The sequence below is a fragment of the Ursus maritimus genome, unplaced genomic scaffold (assembly GCF_017311325.1).
Source record: "Ursus maritimus isolate PB19 unplaced genomic scaffold, ASM1731132v1 scaffold_10, whole genome shotgun sequence".
Lineage (NCBI taxonomy): Eukaryota > Metazoa > Chordata > Mammalia > Carnivora > Ursidae > Ursus > Ursus maritimus.
The window spans coordinates 5859908-5868437 of record NW_024423344.1 but is presented as its reverse complement, the minus strand read 5'-3'; the positions used below and the strand labels follow the sequence as shown (position 1 = coordinate 5868437).

Here is an 8530-nt window from a genome sequence, read left to right as displayed (position 1 = left end):
CTTTTTCTCTCCATTGCCTGCTCGCGTTTTCCCCTTGGTTACTCCACGTCCCAAATGAGCACGCTCTTCCACCATCCTGAGACGGGCTGGTTCAGGGGTTTTCCTAAACAAGTGTCTCCCTGATAGAAAGCTGGTGAAAGTTACTAAAATACTTTCCCCACCCCTGTTCCCTAAGAAATTGAAGAAGAGAAAACAATAAAGGAGTGAAGAGAGGGAGGCTGTGGCAGGTGCTAGCAGAGCCTTGCCCAGGTCCCCCAGGAGTCTGTTGTTCGGGTGCTGAGGCTAACAATGACTCAGACCCACAGCCTTCTCTGAAGTTCTGCCTGCCCGATTGGAGCTGGCTCTCCAGGCCTTCCTGGAAGCTGCCCCCCAGCCCATGCCAGTGACTGGAGAGGGTTCCAATAGCCCTGCTCCCTGGGCTGAATATATGTGACTGTGCTTCAAACCCCTGACTTAGGAGATTTAAATCTTTAGGCATAAGGATTCATTGCTATGAATTCATCAGTGTCACCTCCAACTGGCAGTGAAAGGACAATCATTTTAATGTTCACACTAACCCCGTGAGATAAATGGGGTGGGGAAAGAGTTGTTGGAACTAGAATTCCAGACTTTTGAGCTGGAAGGGCCTTCAGACGATGTAGTCTAAACCCTTCATTTTAGAAATGAAGAAACTGAGGTCCAAAGAGGGAAAAATGCTTTCTTCCTGGTGAGTGAGGTTCCGTGGTGAGGGAAGGGATAGGTTTAAAGCCAGAGCTGAAGTCAAATGCTTGTCTGGTTCCCCGTTCCAGTGATGGATGGAATGGAGAAGAGCATTTCAGGCTTTGGTTATGATCCAAGTAAGTTGTCCACATTTCCTCAAAAGGGCCTTCTTAATTAAGGAGCTTCAGGGGAGGATGGAAAGATACAGGTTCGAGGGAGACTCAGGAGGTATTAACAATACTTGATGACCCTTTGGATATGAAAAGAGGGAGAGATGACAGACAACTCCAAAATTTCTGATTTGTTGAAAGATAGATAGTAATTCATTGTAATAGGGAATATTGAACAAAAAGCAAATATTAAAGATGAGTTCATTTGAGGTATGTTCACTTGTGTTGTTTTCAGGACTTTGAGATGCAAATGCCTTTTAAAGATAACAAACAGGGTCTGGGTAGGATTAGTGCTTGGGAACAGTTTTGGATACCAGCAGATAACACTAGGTCATAATTAATTTGTTCCTCTATCCCTGGAATGCGTCTTAAGAAACTGGTTTTAAGGTAGTCACCTACTCAAATCTATGTGCCTCTTTCCCAGAAGATAAACTACACGAAAGCCAGGAGAAAATACAACACTGACAGAGGTGCTCAAAATCATGCTTGTGGGAATTGAGACAATTGCAGTTACGTATGACCATTTGAAACTTCCTTAGATGAGATAAATGAATAACTGAAGATCTCAGTTGAAGATCCCAAGGATCAAGAGTTCTGTTTCTAAAGCAGAATAATAGATATATTTTTAAAAATATTCCCTTTGTGGACAAAAAACCAGTGTCCACCATTTTGACAAAATGAGCTAGATTATCTGACAGTGGACAATTCCATTTTTAGTAGATGACCAGAAGCAATGCGAGTCATTTCAGAATGTTGTTTTACATGTTTTTAGATAGGGAAGAAAAAGACAGTGTTCTTCCTCCTTCTAAATAATCCCTTTGAAAAAGTTCCTTTCAAATGGACTATGTCTTATGTTGACTTGAGCCTCCTATTCCATTGGGTGAAAATAATTAAAGTCAGGTTTATTCCAGACCTAAGGGTCCTAAGCCAAGGCAGTAATGGAAGCCACAGAAGTAGGTGAGATTATCCAAAGGGAATCTGGAACAGAAGGCTGGAAGTAGAATTCGGGTGTAAGGGACAGCTTTGGAATTTGCCTTTCCAGCATCCATTCTCCCTCCTTTGGCGAACAACATACTATTTCCTCTGGAGAGCACCTCCATTCCAATATCCTTCAGTTCAACTTGTTCATGTGGAGATGGCCCCACATTCTGGACCCAAGACTGGGCACACCACTCAAACACAGTCCGTCAGAGCCCTGCACCCGCCAGTCACAATGGTGGATTCAGGGAGGAGCGCCTGACTCACTGGTCCAAGGAGACATCACTCCAGGTCTTCTACTAAAACTCTTTGGGAAAAGGGGCTCTTTGTCTGCTGGAGTTGCTGTACTGGTGGGACTATGAACAGGGAATTGCTCTTGGGCAACTAGTCACTGCAGGGCGATTTTGCCTGAGATTGAAACAGTGGGAACAGAGCTACAAGAATGAGAGAGATCTTGAGTAAGCAAGCCCTGGCACCCAAGATCATGGACACATTGTGACAAAGCTAGCTCTGTGTTTGAACTTTTTGTCTGAGCCAGTAAATTCCTCCTCCTATTAAAGGCAATTTCAACTGTGATCTGGCGCTTGTGACCAAAAAAAAAAAAAAAAAAAAAAAAAAAAAAAAAAAAAAAAAGACTAAAGCAGGATTAAATGTTAACATTAACATTTAAAATGTGTTTCTTAAATTTCAGTCTTTGAATTTTGCATTTCCACACACTTGTGGATACAGTAGCTCGATTAGCTTGACTCTCTCCTGCTTAGCCCCCTTTATATAATGCAGAGCTGGAAAGGTAGAAACGACATGTCCCGCTCCCTTTGAAGCCAGGATTCTGCACGAAGACAGGCTCTGCCGGAGAGATAAGCTTGGGAGAGACCTTGCGTGGAAACTGGGTCACCCGAAGACGGTGGACCTTGGGAGGGACTTGATCTGGGTGGAGTTACATGAGGAGAGAAGCGTGGGGTGCAGGGACAACTTTGCTGGCACAGTTCCTGCTAGAGCTGCTATGATTTCGGTGCCAGCAGCTCGGGGATGACTTTTATGTGGGCGCTTTCTCACCGGCAGGGGCAGAGCAGCTCTAGTGTGTGTTTAGGGTTCCTGGAAGTTTCACACTCCCAACCTTTATGTGAACTGTCTGTGTTCTCAGGAAAAGCCTTTTTTGATTCTCCTAGCTGGAGTGTATTCTCCAGTTTGTTACGAACAACCTTGATCAATACCACGCAAAGTACCTGTTTCTAGGGAAACAAAGCATAGGCTTTGTCCATTTTTCAACGGGTTTTGTAATCCAGAAAAGGCAACACATTTGTTGGCTTGAGGGATGGGAAATGGAGGAGAAACCACTGAAAAGGAGCAGTAAGATCTATGAGGGAAGTGCTCAACAGGCCATTTAGAAGAGGATAAATCAGTAGAATCAACTGTAGCAGAGGAGGAAAATGTTGAAATTAGGCCACTGCACTTGGCAGTTTCAGGAGAGTAGAGGGCAGAATTCTAATTGCCATTGTGAATCGAGAAGTGAATGAATGATAAGAAAGTACAGGGAGTATAGAATATTTCTGGAAGCAAACACGTTGTGAAGTGAAGAACAAGGATGCTAGATTGATTTTCCGGAAGAAGCAAAGTTGTTTTCCTTTCCTTTTTTCTCTTTTCTTTTCTTTTCTTTTCTTTCCTTTCCTTTCCTTTCCTTTCCTTTCCTTTCCTTTCCTTTCCTTTCCTTTCCTTTCCTTTTCTTTTCTTTTCTTTTCTTTTCTTTTCTTTTCTTTTCTTTTCTTTCTTTTTTAGTTCGTACACTCAAAGAGCCACTGGGGCAGAGAGATTGGAGATAAAAGGAAGAGTGAGTAACTGATAGAGCTAAGTCCCAGAGGAGGGCAGGGGGGACACGGATCCAGAGCAGAGGGGGCCCACTGCCTGTGGACAGGAGGAAGTACTCCTTTGAGGCTACTCCAATGGTGATGGAGGTGAAGATAACTTGAAGTCAGAGAGAAGTTGTGGACTCTGTGCAGGCTGGCTTCTCCTCGATGGAGTAGGAGGCTGGCCACCTGCTGCACAGAGCAGGGTTCTGACAGGGTCTGTATGATGAACTGGGGAGGCTACAAGGGGGAATGGAAAAGACGTTGGGTGTGTCAGTCTTGGCCAACAGCAGGTGACAGAAAACCTTGTTCAAACTGACTGGAACAAAAAAAGGAACACCCCATACATGCAGTGAAAAGCCCAAGGACAGGGCTGCATCTAGGAGTTCAAACAACACCATCAGAACTGGGTTTCTTTCCCTCTCTCTGTGAATGCTGGCTCCGACTCTCAGATGCCACGGCCCAGTCCCTGACAATGGACTCGTCCTCTTGGGATCAAGTACAGCAAAAAAGGAGAGGTTTCCTCCTGGAGGGGATGCTTGAATCCTGGCATGGGCCTGGACTAGACCAACCTGGGTCTTAGCACGTCCTTGACCCAATCACCTTGGCCCGGGATTTGAATTATTCTGATTGGCTAGCCCCAGGGCATGTGATCTCCTCTGCCCCAATCATTGCAGCGAGGGCATTTCGGTGGGGCTGAAGAGCCAGCCCTAAGACTGTGCTGGAACCACGTTCAAATCAAATTTCCCTGAAGAGCAAGGAAGAAGGTGGGAAAATCGCTTTAGGGGAGGCAAGGACCGTTAGTGCGAACTACAGGTGTTGGTTTAGGACATGGAGGGTTCATATGCCAGGGAGGAACTTAGGGTGACTGATAGTCTGAAACAGCCGTGCGGGGACCCAGAATTGGAGACAGCGAAATATGAATAAAAGGATTGCGAGGAGGGCCCTGAGGTTAGCGTAAATACCTGATTGAGTCAGTCAGCACCCTTATGAGACTTATTTCCCTTTTTCTTTTCTTTTCTTTTCTCTTTTCTTTTCTTTTCTTTCTTTTCTTCTCTTTTCTTTCCTTCTTTCCTTTTCCCTTCTCTTTCTTTTTCTTTCTTTCTTTCTTCCTTCCTTCCTTCCTTCCTTCCTTCCTTCCTTCCTTCCTTCCTTTCTTTTTTTAGCAGCACTTGGTAGCTAGCCCCGCAGTATGGGGGTGGGGGCAGAAATGTTAATAGAAATACCCGCACTGCAGACAGAGCCAGAACCAGGCTGTGGAGTGCTGTACAGCAGCTCAGTGCGTGATTCATGGGAAATTCCTGGCTTAGCCTTGAAGGCACTCGTTTAGGACAAACGCAGACCAGAGGAGAGGAGCAGATGTGGCCTCCAGCTTCCTGTGCAGGCAGATTTTCTCCCGGGAAAAAATGTAATGACATGCTTAGGAATGATTCCCCAAACAGTGAGGAACGAGTGAGGGGTTGTGACATGCGTGTGTTTTTGGATTCGATGTGCTCCTCTTAATCACACGAAGCTAAGCCAGTACTTAAAATAGCTGGGCCACCAGGGAATTGCCATGCCATTCACACAAATTCTGCTTTGAGTGTTAATTTTAAGTCGCTCCCTTTAGGGTATTCTTAATAGCTGTGATGTTTCTTGATTCCTGAACTTATCCCCACCCTCAGTCTCAATTTTTCTCATTCATTCCTTAGAATAACCAAAATCTTCTCTACCAGAGATCTATAGTTGAGTCAAGAAACATTGAGTGGTGAAATGGGACAGCGAGGGTTCCCCAATAATCCCTGTAGGACAACTTTGAGAATAGACAGGGAATACATCAGAGTTTATAGATGAAGTTAAGTGTGGAACGTAATAGTCAGGAGTAAAGTCCCAGAGATATTCCGTGCTGGTGTGAACCTTATGGAGAGTGAGAGCATCAAAATGAATCCCGGTGAAGTTGGTCCTTTTGTCTCCAAAATAAGAGCATGATTAATGAAATCAGTGGGGACATAGTGACTGTCCTGTGCTATCAGGATGTCCCTGGCTGAAGAGCTCATCTTCTCTGCATGGGTGCTCAATGGCCAAGAGGCCAAAGCAGTGGGCTTGATCAGCCATGTTCTAGAATAGAACCAGGAGGCAGATGCTGCCGACTGCAAGGCCTCAGACCTGGCAAGAGAGCTTGACCTCAGGGACCTGTTGCGATGAGAGTGGCAAAATTAGCAATTAATTGAAGGGTGGAGGTTGATTTGGTAACAGGATTAGCCATAGAAGAAGCTTGTTATGCTCAGACTATTTCAACAAAAATAGGCTTGAAGGTCTTCTTGCTTTTAGGGAGGAAAAGTCTCCTCACTATGAAGGAGAATAGAAGAAACAGAAATCTTGGGGTGCCTGGGTGGCACAGTGGTTCAGCGTCTGCCTTCGGCTCAGGGCGTGATCCCGGCGTTCTGGGATCAAGCCCCACATCAGGCTCCTCCGCTATGAGCCTGCTTCTTCCTCTCCCACCCCCCCTGCTTGTGTTCCCTCTCTCGCTGGCTGTCTCTATCTCTGTCAAATAAATAAAAAAAAAAAGAAAGAAAAGAAAGAAGAAACAGAAATCTTTAAATTGCCAGTATAACAAATGAAAGTACTTCTGGAAGTATCTTTCAGACCCACATATGCTTCAGCACCTGGAATCCCAGTGACCAAAGTGAAGAGTCAGTTATCCATGTAGTGAGTGAAGCACCTGGAGTGGACCCATATGTGTACTTTGTTCAAATGTGTATCAAGTCATATTCGTTCGGATTTATAAAGCTAGTCATGTATACTGTCAAAAACAGATTTAAAATTCGGTACACATTTTTAAATACCTCCTGCATACAAGGCTTCCTGGTCTTAATTTTTAAAGTGAATAATTTATACATTGCACACTCTAGGAAATAATATTGATTATATGTCTACTTGCTGCAACATGAAATAAAATTATTTCTATATACCAAAAGCAAGCAAGCAAGAATCAAAGCAAGCAAGCAAGCAAGCAAGTCTTACAGCCATAGTGAAAGCTCCTGCCGTCAGGCATCCCCATGTGAAGTTCAATGTCATGACCACCGTATTCCTCCGCTGTCCTAGAGAGAATCATTGTCTTGAAGCTGTTCTGCGCCCTTGCCATCCATGTTTCTATGTTTTTGTTAATTATATGTTTCGATAGACACTGTATAGTATCATTCAAGGAGATTTAAACTTTTATATCAATTAAGTCACACTGTATGTATCATATCCTAACTTGCTTTCTAATTCAAAGTTTTTGAGACTTATCCATGTTCATAATGTAGATCTAATTCATTCACTTATTTCAAGTGCTGTACTGTATGCCCATGTATGGATACATCAAAATTTATCCATTCTCTTAATGAGGAACATTTATTTTGTTTCTGTACAATGGTGTGACAAGTGCCCTTAGGCCTGCTTCCTCGTGCGAGCATGTGAGTTCCTCTAAGGCAGTGATTCTTCAAAATTGTGTTCTGTTACATATTTTGAAAACAAGACAGGGGCGTCTGGGTGGCTCAGTCGGTTAAGCGTTTGTTTTCAGCTTGGGTCATGATTCCAGGGTCCTGGGGTTGAGCCCTGCATGGGGCTCCCTGTTCAGCCAGGAGTCTGCTTGGTTGGCCCTCTGCCCACCCCTCACCCCCCTCGTGCACTCACTCTCTCTCTCTTTCTCTTGCAAAAATAAATAAAATCTTTTAAAAAAAAGAAAGAAAACACTACAGATAAGTGCAGAAAGTAGTGAAACAGAAAACACAAGTGTTATGATTATTTAGCAAATCCCTCGAGAAATTGCCATCACAAGGCACAAGAGAGAATTTTCTCTCGGGTTTCACAGTTAAGAAACACTAAACAACTGAGCCACTCTTTTTTTTCTGTCAACCTTGTAATAATTGGGGTGTGCTTTTTGCTTGGGCTGTGAAGAAGCCTGGCCCCAAATTTGTAGGCCACCGTGGGAATTCAGAACACCACATGGCATGTATTCTGTGTTCTAATCTTTCCCTCTGTATGTGTGTGTGTGTGTGTGTGTGTGTGGTATATGTATGTGTGTGCTTCCTGGAAACATTTGTGGAGTGCAGCACAAATGAATCGATGAATAAATAAACAGATTATTACAGCAAGACAGCAAAACTAGACAGGATAGAATGGGCAGATCAAATAATCTCTACCCATTACAGAAGTCTGCTTTAAAGCTAATTTTTGTCAAGGCACATTCCTCTTTCATAAATAATGTAGCTTATAATTTCATAACTTTGGCATTTCCTAGTAGAGAACTAAGCTCATTCTAGCTCAACCATCTCAAAGATGAAAGGTTAGGTTTTCACGTTTCCTTGCACTGATCAGAGTGTTAATGTATAAATGAAAAGGACAATTTGTGAGCTTGCAAATATCCAGTGGTTAGGGGCAGAAACAACAAAAGCTGCCATAACTAACACATCTGAAGGAAGTCCACACTGTTAGTCAATGGATCCTTCTCTTGTATGTAAATCACATGCAAATCATCCCCACTGGGCCTTCAGTGACGGAGAGCAGTTATCCTGTCTCACAGGCTAGTTCTTTAACAGTATTTTGGGAGCTAAGCCATTCTTTGGCCTTTACTGAATAGGACTTTTGAATGTCTTACCCTGATTAGCCTTTTGTGTTATGTGTTTTTAGTCTTTTTCCACCTCAATTTAAGGATGTCTTCTAATGTTCAGCCACTTCATTTTGTTATAAATGTCCTATTATTTTTTTTTTTTGTCATTTTGGAAACTATCTGTCCTATAATGTAGAAGGTATTTTGAGTGCTTGCTTTTTTCCCTCCGACCTACTGTTCTGCTTTGGTTCTGTTTTACACACAGA

General features: G+C 43.4%; 1 pseudogene; it reads left to right on the top strand.

The window, feature by feature from the left end:
- Positions 1–790: 790 nt before the first annotated feature.
- On the top strand, positions 791–6062 carry LOC121100308 (annotated as a pseudogene).
- The last annotated feature ends 2468 nt before the right edge of the window (positions 6063–8530 follow it).